Consider the following 13747-nt stretch of genomic DNA (forward strand, 5'->3'; position numbering starts at 1 on the left):
TTGAGATTCTATATTTTATTTTAGAAATTTTTAAAAGAGTCATAGATCAAAGAGGGATTAGTATTCCAAAATATCTAAACCATATCTGGAAATAGAAGTAAGGTTTCCATTCTATCATCTCTATGTTAAATCTGATGACTTGGTCCAGCTACTGAAAGTGATAGGGTATGGAAAAAATTCAGATTTTACCATGGTTCTCAGTTTTTTCATAGGATGATACAAAATACTAGAAGTCTTCAACATATGAATGCTTAAGAAAAAAAAAACACATATCAACCTAATTAGGGAAGAAATCCTTTGGATGGTAGGCATACAGTCAGAAAGACCTGGGTTCAAAATCTAATGCACCACCTACCAGCCCTGCAATCTCAAGAACCTTACTAATGTCTGTGTGTCTGTTTCCTTATCTGTAAAAAAGGCACGACAATTCAATGAGATGATGCACAGCACTAGCATCCAGGTACTCTGAGTAAATGGTTGTAGCTATTATGATTATACTACTTCTATCATCAGTGTAGTATTTACTGAAGATCAATTTTGGGATATTTACCGAAAGAATATTAAAGGCTCCCTGCTCTTGTTGTTCAAAACTTCAGAAAATAAAAGTATCCAAATGAATACTAAGTATTTCAGGGAACACTGGGATCTGTAAACACTCTTAAAACCCTGTAACTATCACAGACAGTTTTTCTATTATATTGCCTCCAACCCTAGCCTGAGGCTGAATCAGAATTTAGGACACTGACCAAATAATAAAGCAAATTGCATATCTCGGTAGATTGTTGCAGTAATGACCCCCTATCTACTCCAACATCCCTGTATCATTAGCCTTAGGCAGTCTCTTCCCCAATGACTCTGGGCATGGCCAGCAGGACAACAGCAAACTTAACCCAAAACCTTGAAAAGTTCTGTCTCTCTGGGACTTGCCCTCTCTTGCTGCTCTTTGAAACCCTGAGGCTACTATACGAAGCAGCCCTGACTAGCCTACTGAGGACAAGACCTTATGGAGCAAAGACCCATATACCCATAGACCTGCCAACTGCCAGATATGTGAGTGAGGCCATCCTAAAACACAGAACCCCTTACCAAGCTGCCATTTCACTGCAAAGATCAGCCAGGTTAGTTCAAATCATAACCTCCTAGGTGACTCAAAATTGTGAGACAAAAGAAATGTGTGTGTGTGTAAGACATTTGTATTAGGTGGTTTGTTCAGCAGCAAAAGCTCACTAACACACGTATATATGCAGACAGTAGAATGAATCAGATGTAACTTTCCCATGTTTATATATGAATACATGACCAGTGTAAACTCCACATCATGTACAACCACAAGAATGAGAAGTTATACTCCATATATGTATGCTATGTCAAAATACACTCTATTGTCATATATAACTAAAAAGAACAAATAAAAATATTTGAAAAAAAGGTAAGGTTTTAGGAAGCTAAAAAAATCTATACAATAAAGAATCATTTTTCCACCCTAGCTTTCAAAATGATTACATTGGTATAAGCCATAGCTATTCAGTTTTTCTGAACCCTAAACAGAGTATCAATTTATATACACATGAACAGAGAACACTAAAAAGAATACAACTTTTTCTAAAGCATGTAATTTTCTGCAAATTAAAAAAATGATGTAAGTAGTAGCAAACTCAAGATGTTTCTTTAAAAAATGTTAGCAAGGGAGGTGGAATGTGATAGACATCATTATCCAAAGTACATGTATGAAGACTCAAATTGGGTGTCAACATACTTTATATATAAACAGATTATGAAAAATTGTGGTATATATGTGTAATAAGAATTGTAATGCAAAAAAACCCAAAGTACATGTATAAAGGCATAAATTGGCATGAACATACTCTATATACAAAGATATGAAAAATTGTACTCTATATGTGTAATAAGAACTGTAATGCATTCCACTGTCATGTATTTAAAAAAATAAAATAAAACTAAAAAAAAAGAAATAAGCTTTATTGGATGAAACTGGAAAGTAAATAAAAATTATAATTAAAACAAAAAAATGCATATATGTACACTCATATATGTAGTAGGCATTCTATGTCTGAGGGTTCCACATCTGTGGATCAACCAACAGCAGACTGAAAATATTTGGAAAAAATAAACTATGCCTATATTGAAAAAGAATGTAAATATCTAATTCAGCATAATTTTATGAAGTAATTGATAACAAGACTGTGAAAGTAAAGGAAGCATTATCACTGTTTTGTTTGAATATTTGTTTTAACACAGTTAATTTTTTAAAAGTATATTAGAATACTAGTGGGAAATTTTGCACTAACATTTGCACTAACAAACATTTGTTAAACAGTTGATTCCTGCTACTATGAAACTCCCAAACACTTGCAAGATTTGTATGAATGGCAAGATGCCCATGACTAGCAGAAAATGTTATAATAAATGACTGTTCTGCCTTCAAAAGTCCTATAATCTGATGAGACAGGATAGTATACATAAACTTTATCATGTAAAGGAGTAATGAGTAAGCATCTCCAAGGACAAAAATTCATTCCATTAGGAAGGTAAGAAAAGAAGTTTCCACTTGTGTTCATCAAGAAAGACAACTTGGTGAAAATGACAACCGAAATGAGCTTTCTATGTACTGACAGGCTTTCAACAGCAAAAGGAGTGGAAAGAACAATATACAAAAGCAATATCACAAGCAAAGACAGAGAAAGGAAAGCTACAATGTGTGTCTGAGGAATAACTTGGATTCAGATTTTAGTTCCATCAATTAATAGTTGTTTTAATTACTGATAAAGTTATTCGATTTCTCCAAATCTAGGCTATGAAGTATCCAATGAGTATGGAGTCTACAGCTTTTTTTTTTTTTTTAGTATGGCCTACCTTACTTTCCCAGAAAAAGAAGGCTCTAAGAGGGTGCTTTAACAGAGCTGTATTGATGAGTTCAATCAAATGCCACCTCCACCATTTATCAGCGTCAAGACCACAGGAAGTTATTTGACAAAATTCCCCCTGCCCAACTGTAAATTCAGGATAAGAATACTACCTCCAATGACTGTTGCAAAAAAGAGCACACATCAATTACACAAAACAGAACTTGACAACATATTTAAAAAATTATATATATACATGTGTGTAAATATTCAAGACACACACACATACACATATACATATATGCTAGATAAAGTAACAATGAAGGGAAAGTCCTGGTCAAACCACTTGTAGGTAGTAATCAGAGAACCTAATTTGGGGTTCTGTAATTTTAGGTTCCCTTGCCATCTTATTTTTAGTGGAATGAAATTTACAGGGTAAGACTGAAAGGGTCCACATAAGAACAACCCAAAGTCACAAGTTTTACTACTAGAATTTCAGACATATATTCTAATGGTGCTGCTATTCTCCTACCAAGTCCCTGAATATTTATAAGATTTGTATGAAGAGTAGATGCCCAATCGTGTAGTAGTATCAATTTACTGAGATATTTGGGAAATCAAGATTTTCTGATTTTTAATAAATAGTTGTGCTGTGAATACATATGATCTATTTCCAATTGGATAAGCTGAGAAGTAATCACTTTTAGAAAGAGCAGTTAAAAATTAACTTCAAGCCGGGCATGGTGGCACACATCTATAATCCTAGTGGCTTGGGAGGCTGAGACAAGAGTTCAAAGCCAGCCTCAGCAAAAGCGAGGCACTAAGCAACTCAGTGAGACCTTGTCTCTAAATAAAATACAAAATAGGCCTGGGGATGTGGCTCAGTGGTTGAGTGCCCCTGAGTTCAATCCCTGGTCCCCCATACCTCCTCTCCAAAATTAACTTCAAATTAGAAATGAAATATCTATGAGATTCTAACTGTACTTAGCTATAAGAATCCAGCAGGTAGCTGGTTTCAACAGGAAGACATAGACTAGGTATCTTGATAAATGTACATGATTAAATACTTAAGCACAAAGTATTGCATTTTTAAAAAGTACAGTGATTGCTCATTTTTTCAAAGCAGCAGCAATAAGCAACACTACAAACACAGAAGCATCAACAACTCAGCTTTAAGAACTATAACAGTCTAAAAATTATAATAATCCAACAGGCCCTTCTCAGAAACACCAGAGATCAGATCCTTCACATAGGAATTTGTTCACAAACAGGTAGTGGACAAACAATCCTTTTTATAGGAACTAGTTCACAAACAGTTAGTGGACAAACAATCCAGGGGTATCCTTGGCTGACTGTAGTTTGTGAAGTGATAGATGATTATCCATTTTAGACCTTAATGCTTTCATTGTAAGAGTTGATTTCTTCATTTCCTTGATATTATATTCTCTCTCAAATTGCCAGAAGAGGGTGTATTTCCCAGTTTTTTTTGATTCATATTTACCCAAAATTGTTCTTTTTTAAAATTGTTCTTTTTTAAAAAAAACTTCCAACTGGAAAGTATCCTTCTTTATTTTCCCAACTGAGAACCTTTCATGAAAACCATATTGAAAAAAGGAGCTATTGATAGAACCAGAGTCTTTTAAAAGGCTTTTAAACAGAATAAAACATTCTTTTTAAATAAGGTAAAAATGTGAAAGGGTAAGTTATAAATTCCAACCAATATTTTGATTTTGAAATAGAAAACTCTTGTCATTCTTATTCATGATTATTAAAGGAATAGGCAACTAGTTTGAGTATTCTACTTGTTCATATGCAGCATACTGGGGACATAGATGCCCAAATCATAGGACTAGTATTTACTGTTGATTATACCAATTTTATAGTGGAAAGTATTTTGGCGGGGGAGGACAAATAAACAATCCAAACATCCCCAAAACAATATTCAAAAGAATCTCTGAGATCATTTTCTAAATAAAGCAATCTCCCTCAAAACCACCTTTAACTTAAATTAACACTGGGCACTTTAAAAACAGGAAGAATAAATCACATTAAAGTTACAATTCTTTATAATGTATTGGACAATTCTGAGACATGTGGAGAAAGAAAAGTATTAAAAATAACCAAGAAAAGGATTAGACAGCAGCTACAATACAAAGGCTAGGGGTAAGACCAAAATTAGAAACATATAATCTAGAGAACTGTCCATATAAGGGTATCTTTAGATCAGTAACTAAATTGGGATAATCCACTGGGCTAAATAAACAGCTGCCACCATCCTAATGGCTGGTTCCCCATCTCTCATTCAGAAATCTCTGGGCTTCAAAAGATAAATATGATGTGACTTTATGCCATAATATTCAATTAACATCAATGTTTGGGGGCATTTTAAAAGCTGTTCCTGACTTTCCTAGTCCTAGATGATAAACTTCATATACTTTTATCTTTCCTTTCTACAGAAGTATGAAAAAGCAATAGAAGAAGGCAAAACTGTGGAGCCTTCCTAACTACAGCTATTGTTGCGTATATACTTATATTCCCCAGCCCCATAGAGCTCCTGATTCCCTGAGCAGGCTACTGTTAGTTTACTCTCACTTTCTGTTAGGCTTTCGGAGAGCTGCTTTGCCTGGTACGAAGCATGAGGGAAATGCAATGAATGGGATCCTATCTCTGAAGAGTTCAGTGTGCTCTGGAAAACAGACCTATAAATAATTATAAGACAGCAAATCCTATATTGAAAATTTAGGTAAGGAATAAATTGTCTTTGGAGCTGGAGGGTGGGGTAGGGGAGTTATTGCCATGGAAATGCCCAGGTAGAAAAAAGATGAAAGGCATTCTAGGAAGAGCAATCACAACAGGTAAAGGCCAAGAGGTAGGAAACAACACAGCATGTTCTGGAACAGCAGATGGGATATGAGTGGGAGAAGAGGGAGATTAGGCTACAAAAGAACAGACTGATGAGACATCAATAAGGTCCATGTGTGCTTAGTCCATTGCCTGTGGCCCTGAGGCTCTCAGCTCTGGATACACATTAAAATCTTCTGGAAAGTTTAAAGCAAAATACTCATGCCTGTTACTTGTTAATTGGTCTGGCATGGGACTGGGGCATCAGTATTTTTTAAAACTTACCATGTAATTCTAATATGTGGTCAGGGGTAAGAACCATCACTGCAGGCAACAAGGGTCAATAAAATTATATACACAGGATAGTATGAAAAATTAAGTTAACTGGGTAGCCATGTGAAGAGCAGATGAGAGATAGACACACTGGGAAGGAAGGTATTCATTTACAGGCAACAAAATCAGGCAAGAGAGGAGTCTTAACCAGTAATTATTAACCTATGGGTTACTGACTTGTGTGACTGTCAATGGTAAAGGCTAAAAGCCTTTACCATAGGAGAAATGCATATATCTCAAGAAATGTACATTCAATTTCAGGACACTCTGAACCACTTTCAGTAATGGATTAAGCTTAAGAAACCCTGGTGCAAAAGCGCTGATGACAAAGAGGAAGCCGAGACTTCTGAAGCAGAACCAATAGCACTGATGACTTGACTGAGGAGAAAGAAGAGGAATTAGGAATGACATTATAGTTGTCAGGGGCCATCTGAAACACTGAACACTTAAGGTACTGAGTTGCTTAATTTTTCCCAATTCTATAAGACAGATTGCTCTCATATCTATTTCATAGTTGAGGAAATAGATTTTTAGATGTTAATTAGCTTTTCCAAAGTCCCATGGAGATAAGTGGTGGAGCAGGAATTTAATCCCATACAGTTGTAACTCTAGAGCACAACAAGAGATGTTAACCTCTTTCCCTACTTCCTCTGATGAATGTACCTAAAATAGAGGAGACAGGAGGATAAAGAAGGAGAAGGTTTGGGATAAAAGGTGGGGGTCAGGAATATAACAATTTAGTTTTAGACATGCTGTGTTTAAGATGGTTCAAAACCTGGCATGGTGGCACACACCTGTAGTCCTAGCAACTCGGGAGGCTGAAGCAGAAAGAAGGATTGCAGGTCCAAGGCTAGCCTCAACAACTTATCGAGGCCCTAAGACACTTAGCAAGACTCTGTCTCAAAGCTCAATGGTAAAGTGCCCCTTGGTTCAATCCCCAGGTACAGAAAAAAAAAAAAAAAAAAGGATATGAGACAAAGAGATTACAAGATCTGTTAAATGAGGTAGAAAAGAAATGAAGAGGCGAGAGCAGAATATACATTAATAGATAGTTTATGGAGTCTGATCTGTGGTCAGGTGCTATGCTAAATGCTATGGTTATCTCTCCTTTACAAGTGAAGGCCAGACATGGGCGATCAGTATCCCATGGCGCACCACTAAGTAAGAAAGCTGGATTGGAATCCTCCAACCCATCTTAACCTCTAACCTATACCTCTAACCATGGTGTCCTAAGTGGCTGTAGCCTCCAACCTGTTCCAAGATTACTAGCTAAAGATAGCGTTTTGTTTTTTTTTAAAGTTTCATATAAAAAAGTTTTTATAATATTTACCCATTTCTATAACCTAAAGGATTTGTTTCAATTATTTGAAAGATAAAAGGAGAGATTTCAGTCCCAACCTACACAAATGCTAGAGATGCACTTTATTTACAAGTATGCAAACCTATATAAATGATAAAGCATGATATAAATTTCATAGTATTATTATTATCCATGTCACGATCTAAAACAATTGGTCTAATGGTGATAGTATGCCTGTCTTTCCAAAAGCCTCTGTGGGACACTATTTCTCAATGGTGAAATTTCCTTTTTTACTCATTCTTTTAGCTTAAAAGATTGTGGGTTTTCTTCTCTTCAAAGTAACAAAAATGAAATCTTAAAACCATACCATACTATAAATCCAGACTAGCTGCTTCAGGTTGAATAGCGATACACACTGCAGGTTCAGATAAAAACTTAAAGTATTTCAATTTTTAGCACCTTTGAAATACCTGTACTGACAGTTATGTAGACTTTGAATCAGTAGAATTCCTTCTATAAAACTACTTATCTATCTATCTATCTATTTTTAGTTGTAGTTGGACACAATACCTTTCTTTTATTTATTTTTATGTGAGGCTGAGGATAGAACCCAAGGCCTCACACATGCCAGATGAGTGCTCTACTGCTGAGCCACAACCACAGCCCCATATAAAACTACTTTTAAAGAGACTCCAATATCATTCCAGAACTTTCTTCTGTTTTAGAATTAAGGTACTTCAAAGTAAAGAAATAAAATTCCAATTAAAAAAGTATTTAGCATAAAAAATAAGGAAATAAAATTTAAAAAGTTTTAAAAGTCCTGTTGAACAACCTTTTACTTAGAGTGGAATTCTTCCCAAAGCTCCTATCCCTGTCATCCATCACAGGTTAGAAATACTCTAAAGAGTAAGGAGTCATTACCTTCCAGGGCATCCCATCCCATTGCTGGAAAGAACTTACTACAATGGTCTTAGATCAAGTCAAAATCCTTTGCCTTGTAATTTCAATTCATTGATTCAAACACTTACTGATGATTTATGTGTCCCATAAGTTCTATGTACCATTTTAGTCTTCCTATTCTCCAACCTTAAAAGGTTGCCACCACTGTTGTTTTACATTCTTGTCCTTCAGGTACAAAAACCAAACTCCTTTCGCAATCTTTTTTCATGTTGCTTCATTTCTCAAGACATCACTAATTCTTTATCTCCCTCCTTTGCCAGTGTCTCATCTAGAATGTGGTTCATAGACTTAAACACAATTCATCAAATGTAATCTAACTAGACAATCAACAGGGAAACAGACTCAATGTAATCTAGGCATGCACTAATGAAACCTAAGATTGCTCCATTTTTAGCAGCCACATCAGAAATAGCTCATATAAGCCTATGATCAAATAAACTCCTATTTTTCATCTTGTGCATTTGAGATTGCCTGTCACCCCCAAACATTTCTCTACTCTTTCAAATGGTTTATCCTTAGTATATTTTATCTTGCTCATTTTTAACATTATTATGATCTTTTAGAGTATTCTGAATCTAAAGTCTGTTACCTATATTATTAGCTATTTCTCCTAGAATTATGTCATCTGGAAATCAGACGCACTTATTTCAATACAAGTCTTCACAGAAAGAAGACACTGTGGTTTAGAATGTATTTGTGGGAACTTAAAGGACTGTATACGTTCTCTTGGCTTAATACACTAAGACATGCATTATCAACTTCTAACCTTTTCTGTGGCCTCCTCTTAAGGAGTGCTATTCAAAGGGATTCTAGGAACTACAAAAACCATTTTGGTCACTAGGATTCACTAGTATCCAATATTTCTAAAATATTTGATTCTCCTATGTGATGATCAACTTAATACCCAGAGGAACCAATTAACTAGAAATCAATCAACATTCTCATTAATTTTCACTAAAGAGAAGGTACCCCAAAACTAAGAAATATGACCAAAAACAAACTATGAACTACAATACTTTAAAAATAAAAGCATGAGTACCTAAGGCTATATATATATATATATATATATATATATATATATATATATATATATATATATATATAAGATATGTGTTACACCATTGTTTGTAGTGGCAAATTAAAAAAAAAAAAACAAAAAGGGAAACATTGAATGTCCATGCAAAAGGAATTGGCTGAATAAATTTTTTTATAAAGCCACATCAAGGGGCTATTCATATTTTATTAATAATGGCTACCAAATTTATTTTATTTTTTCCATGTTGGGGATCAAACCCAAGGCCTTGATCATGCTTATGTAAGCACTCTACCACTGAGTTATATCCTTAGTCCTGTTTATATTTTGAAATTGAGTCAAATCTGTATCTATGGCCTGAAGAAATACCTGATACATTAAGGATGAGAAACAAACTTCAGAATAATGTATAGTATATATACATTAAAAAACAAAACTCATAGCCTTTGTCATTATGTATGTTTCTATAGTACAAAAAAAAAGTATGGAAGAAATCCATACGAGGCTGTGAACATGGGTGGGGGTTTTCATTTACCTTTGCCTACTTAGACTTGATATAGGTAAATACTGATTTTTTTAAGCTAAAAAACTAATTGCAACTGACAACAGAAATCTATCTATACTTAGATTTCACTCCCAGACCCCACTCAAGTTTTCCAAATGCTTTATTTTCCAAAAAGTTTCCTTTCTATGTTATAGATCAAGTTCAATTTCCTTCTTGACATTGCAATGAGTCTGAATTTTTCATTGTTTGGACTCTACTCATACATACTCTTCTGTAATAAACACAAAAACTATCGTATAGTTTAAATATGTCTACCATTCACCTTCACCTGTGATTTTTTTTCCTACATGATTTTTCCTTCAGGAAAATATTAATTTAGCAGAGCCAAATATAAAAACTACATATAGCTTATCCTAATCCAATACAGAGGTGATAGATAAGCACAATAGTATAAAATACTAGGGCAAAGAAATATGAGCATAGAAGCCAATCCTGTTAATTCAGTGGTTTTCAATCTTGGCTGAACAGCAGAATTACCTTGGAAGCTTTTTTAAAAATACCTATGCTTGAGCACCACTTCTAGAGATTATAATTGAACTGGCTCTGGTATAGGTACTCACTCTGTTTCAAAAGCTAGCTAGATGATAAAAATGTGCAATTGAAGTTAAGAACCAGTTTTGTTTTTAAATACTTTTCAAACTTCTCCCAACTTTTTACAAACAACATTTCCTTCATCAGTTATTTTAAGGCAAGTAAATACATTTGGGAAAGCTAAAATCTACCAATAAGTTAATGCCAGTTCACCATCCATAATTTATATTATCCCCAGGATAACTTTTGATGCTAAACTTAAAATTTCTCAAAGTTATAGGTATACAATTAAGAGTCCTTCATATATCAAAAGCATATTTGTAGCCTTACCCTAATATATAATCTATTATTAATCTGGGAGACAATGATTTTATAAAACATCTTAGGGCCCCAAATATCATGTTAGAAAACTAAAGTGCCAACATTGCTCAATCAATTACTTCAATGTTATTGGACAATCAGTCAATTAATGAATTCCAATTCTTCATGCTAACCTTTACAAGTATGTAAAATATTCATCATCACATTGATAAAATAAAATACAACTTGAAATATTTCCCATTCAAATTTAGTATCTGAGAACAATAATATTCCCCACAGGAAAAATGTCAACAAAATTTGAAAGGGATTCATTAACAAAATGAAATATTTATTTAGTACATGTAATATTACAGCATATAAGACAAGATTCTATACTTCGGACTCATACTGCAAATTTACACAAAAAATATTTTAAAACAAAGGGCATTTTATATTATTTAAAATGGTCAGTCAGCATTAAGAAATAATTGTCTATATATATCTAAAAGTGCTGACTATATAAGCATATATTTTCAAAGACACCTACACTGATGCATTAAAAAAATACTTTCACCTAGTGAACGCATTCTTAAGCAATACAGAGGAAAATGAAAACTTAGGTCTACTCAAAAACTGGCACACAAATGTTCACAGCAACTTTATTTGTAACAGCCCCAAACTATATAAACAATCCAAATGTCCCATAATGGGCAAATGGTTAAACTACAGTACATCTCCACCAGAGAATATTCCTCAGCAACAAGGACTATTGACACACACAACTAGTATGGTTCTAAGGGTATTATATTAAGTGAAAAGAGCCAACCTCCAAAGGTCATATACTGCATGATTTCATTTATATAATATTCTCAAAATGACAGAATTATAGCAATCTAGAACCAATTCGTGGTTACCAGTGGATGGATGAGGGACAACTACAAAGGAATAGCAAGGGGAAGCCTTGAGGTGGTGGTAAGTCAATTGTTTTGATTGTGGTGATGTTTACTCAAATCTATATATGATCAACTGCACAGAACTACACACACACACACACACACACACACGAATGAGTGTATATAAGGTAGTGAAATCCTAATAAGTTTTGTGGATTAAACCAATGGCAATTTTCTTGTTGCGATCTCATACTTCTGCTACTTTGGGGGCAGATGAGGTAAGCAAAAGGGACATAAGATCTCTATTTGTGCAACTTCCTGTGAATCTGTAATCATTTTAAAACAAAAAGTTAAAAAAGATGGCTGGAATATTTCCAGAGTATTTACTGTGTACCCAGTACTACAGTTTATCTCATTCAACTTAATAAACAATAGATGAGGTAGATGCTAATATCCTCACTTTTCAGATGAGGAAACTGAAGGACAAAGAAGATAAGAAATTCAATCAGTCACAAAGCTAGTTTTCTTGAGAAAACTTCAAGAGAGTTTAAGAAAAGTAGAATAATTCTGAAGCAAAGATTTTAAGAAAAAGGTATTTTTGCATCAAGAAGAAATTTTTAAAGAACCTTAAAATAGTGAAAGAAGGTGAAATGCTATAGAGCTAAATCTTTAAAAACCCATATTCACAGCATACTATGCTAAATTATATCTTCCAAGAATCTAAAATCCATAATGTACCTTAGCCTAGGATACCTGAATATGCTTGACCTGAGATGCATTTGAAAATGGTTATTTTTATTACTCTTTCAACTTTCATTCAGAAACAAGAAGAAAATTAACACACGATTTCTCTTCTTAAAAGATGTTAATTGAATGGGAGTAGATAAAAGTGAGCCAAAAATCTGAAATAACTTAAAGAAAGTACTCCAAATGGAAGAAAATAAAACTCACTGACTATAACATAGCCTACTGATGAAAGAAAATGGCAAGACAAAGGAAAGTCAACAATTATCAAATGCAAGGTAGAAGAGTCTAAATCAGATTAAAAACATGAATCTGCATGTACTAAATAATATCAGCAAGCAAAATAAATGTCTATTTGCAGCAAAACAATTTTAAATAAAACCATGCAGACAAGATTGGTTTCAGTCTCACACAGAAAAAAGCAAAACTTCTCTTTTTCACCCCATCTCCAATTTAAATCATTGTATATTTTAACAACATGTCAAAAACCAGAGGCAATCCCAGGATAAATTCAATGGATTATTAAGAAGTTTGTTACTCTGGTTATACAGCCTCTGAGACAGAACTGTTTTTGTAGAGAGAAATAGCATCTCATTTAATTTGAAAGATCAAGTGAAACCCCAAGAAGGCAATATTGAAGACACTGGGAAAAATTAATCACCCTTTTAAGGTGTAGACAATCTAGTAATCCACTTAATGTGCTGCTTGAAGAGAGTAAGTGCTGCCTGGTCTGCCCTTGGGATCACCTCTGATATCAAGGATATTCCTTCCTCTTAAGTCTTCTTAATAGCAAATGCAAATGCTGTTATGCATCAATATGTTGTTTTCTTAGAAGCATTGTAAAATCCCAACTCAGGATATAGCAGGCAGGAATCTTAACTTGGCCTTCAAAAATATTTCCACGGTGGATCTGGAGTGGAATGGCCATACCACTGTACTCCCTCCATGGCTTCAGTTAACATGAAAAAATCTGAAAAATAATTCTTGTCATCATAGGTCCTTGGAACTTCGTCCTCACTCACAAGAGTTAAGATGAAAAAAGCATATACATACAGTTAGGAGACATCTGTTATATATTCTTTATAACTCTCTACTTCTGAAGGGCTTGTCTAAGAGGTTAATTTGTTTCTTCTAGGAAAGACCCTCAGACATCAGACTTTAAGCAAAGCAAAATCCAGGCCATTCTGTCTGGTGGATTATACCAAGGAACTGTATTTCCACTACTGTCAGATTCTAATCTATAGGAAACATAAATTTTGGAAGTTTTCGTAACTAAATATCCTCCTTGAATTGGAATATTTTTAGGTGTGGTAATGAGATGCGGTTATGCTTTGAGAGAAGATTTTCCATTCTGAATATATTACTTATAAGTGAAGTGATTTA

The 13747-nt window shown here is 34.2% G+C and overlaps 1 protein-coding gene across 2 annotated transcripts in view; it reads right to left on the reverse strand.

Annotated features, from left to right (window-relative positions):
* Slc20a2 (solute carrier family 20 member 2) overlaps positions 1–13747 on the reverse strand; it is a 101487-nt gene that overhangs the window by 74172 nt on the left and 13568 nt on the right. The window lies entirely within an intron of this gene.

This window comes from Ictidomys tridecemlineatus, chromosome 14 (genome assembly GCF_052094955.1).
Source record: "Ictidomys tridecemlineatus isolate mIctTri1 chromosome 14, mIctTri1.hap1, whole genome shotgun sequence".
Classification (NCBI taxonomy): domain Eukaryota; kingdom Metazoa; phylum Chordata; class Mammalia; order Rodentia; family Sciuridae; genus Ictidomys; species Ictidomys tridecemlineatus.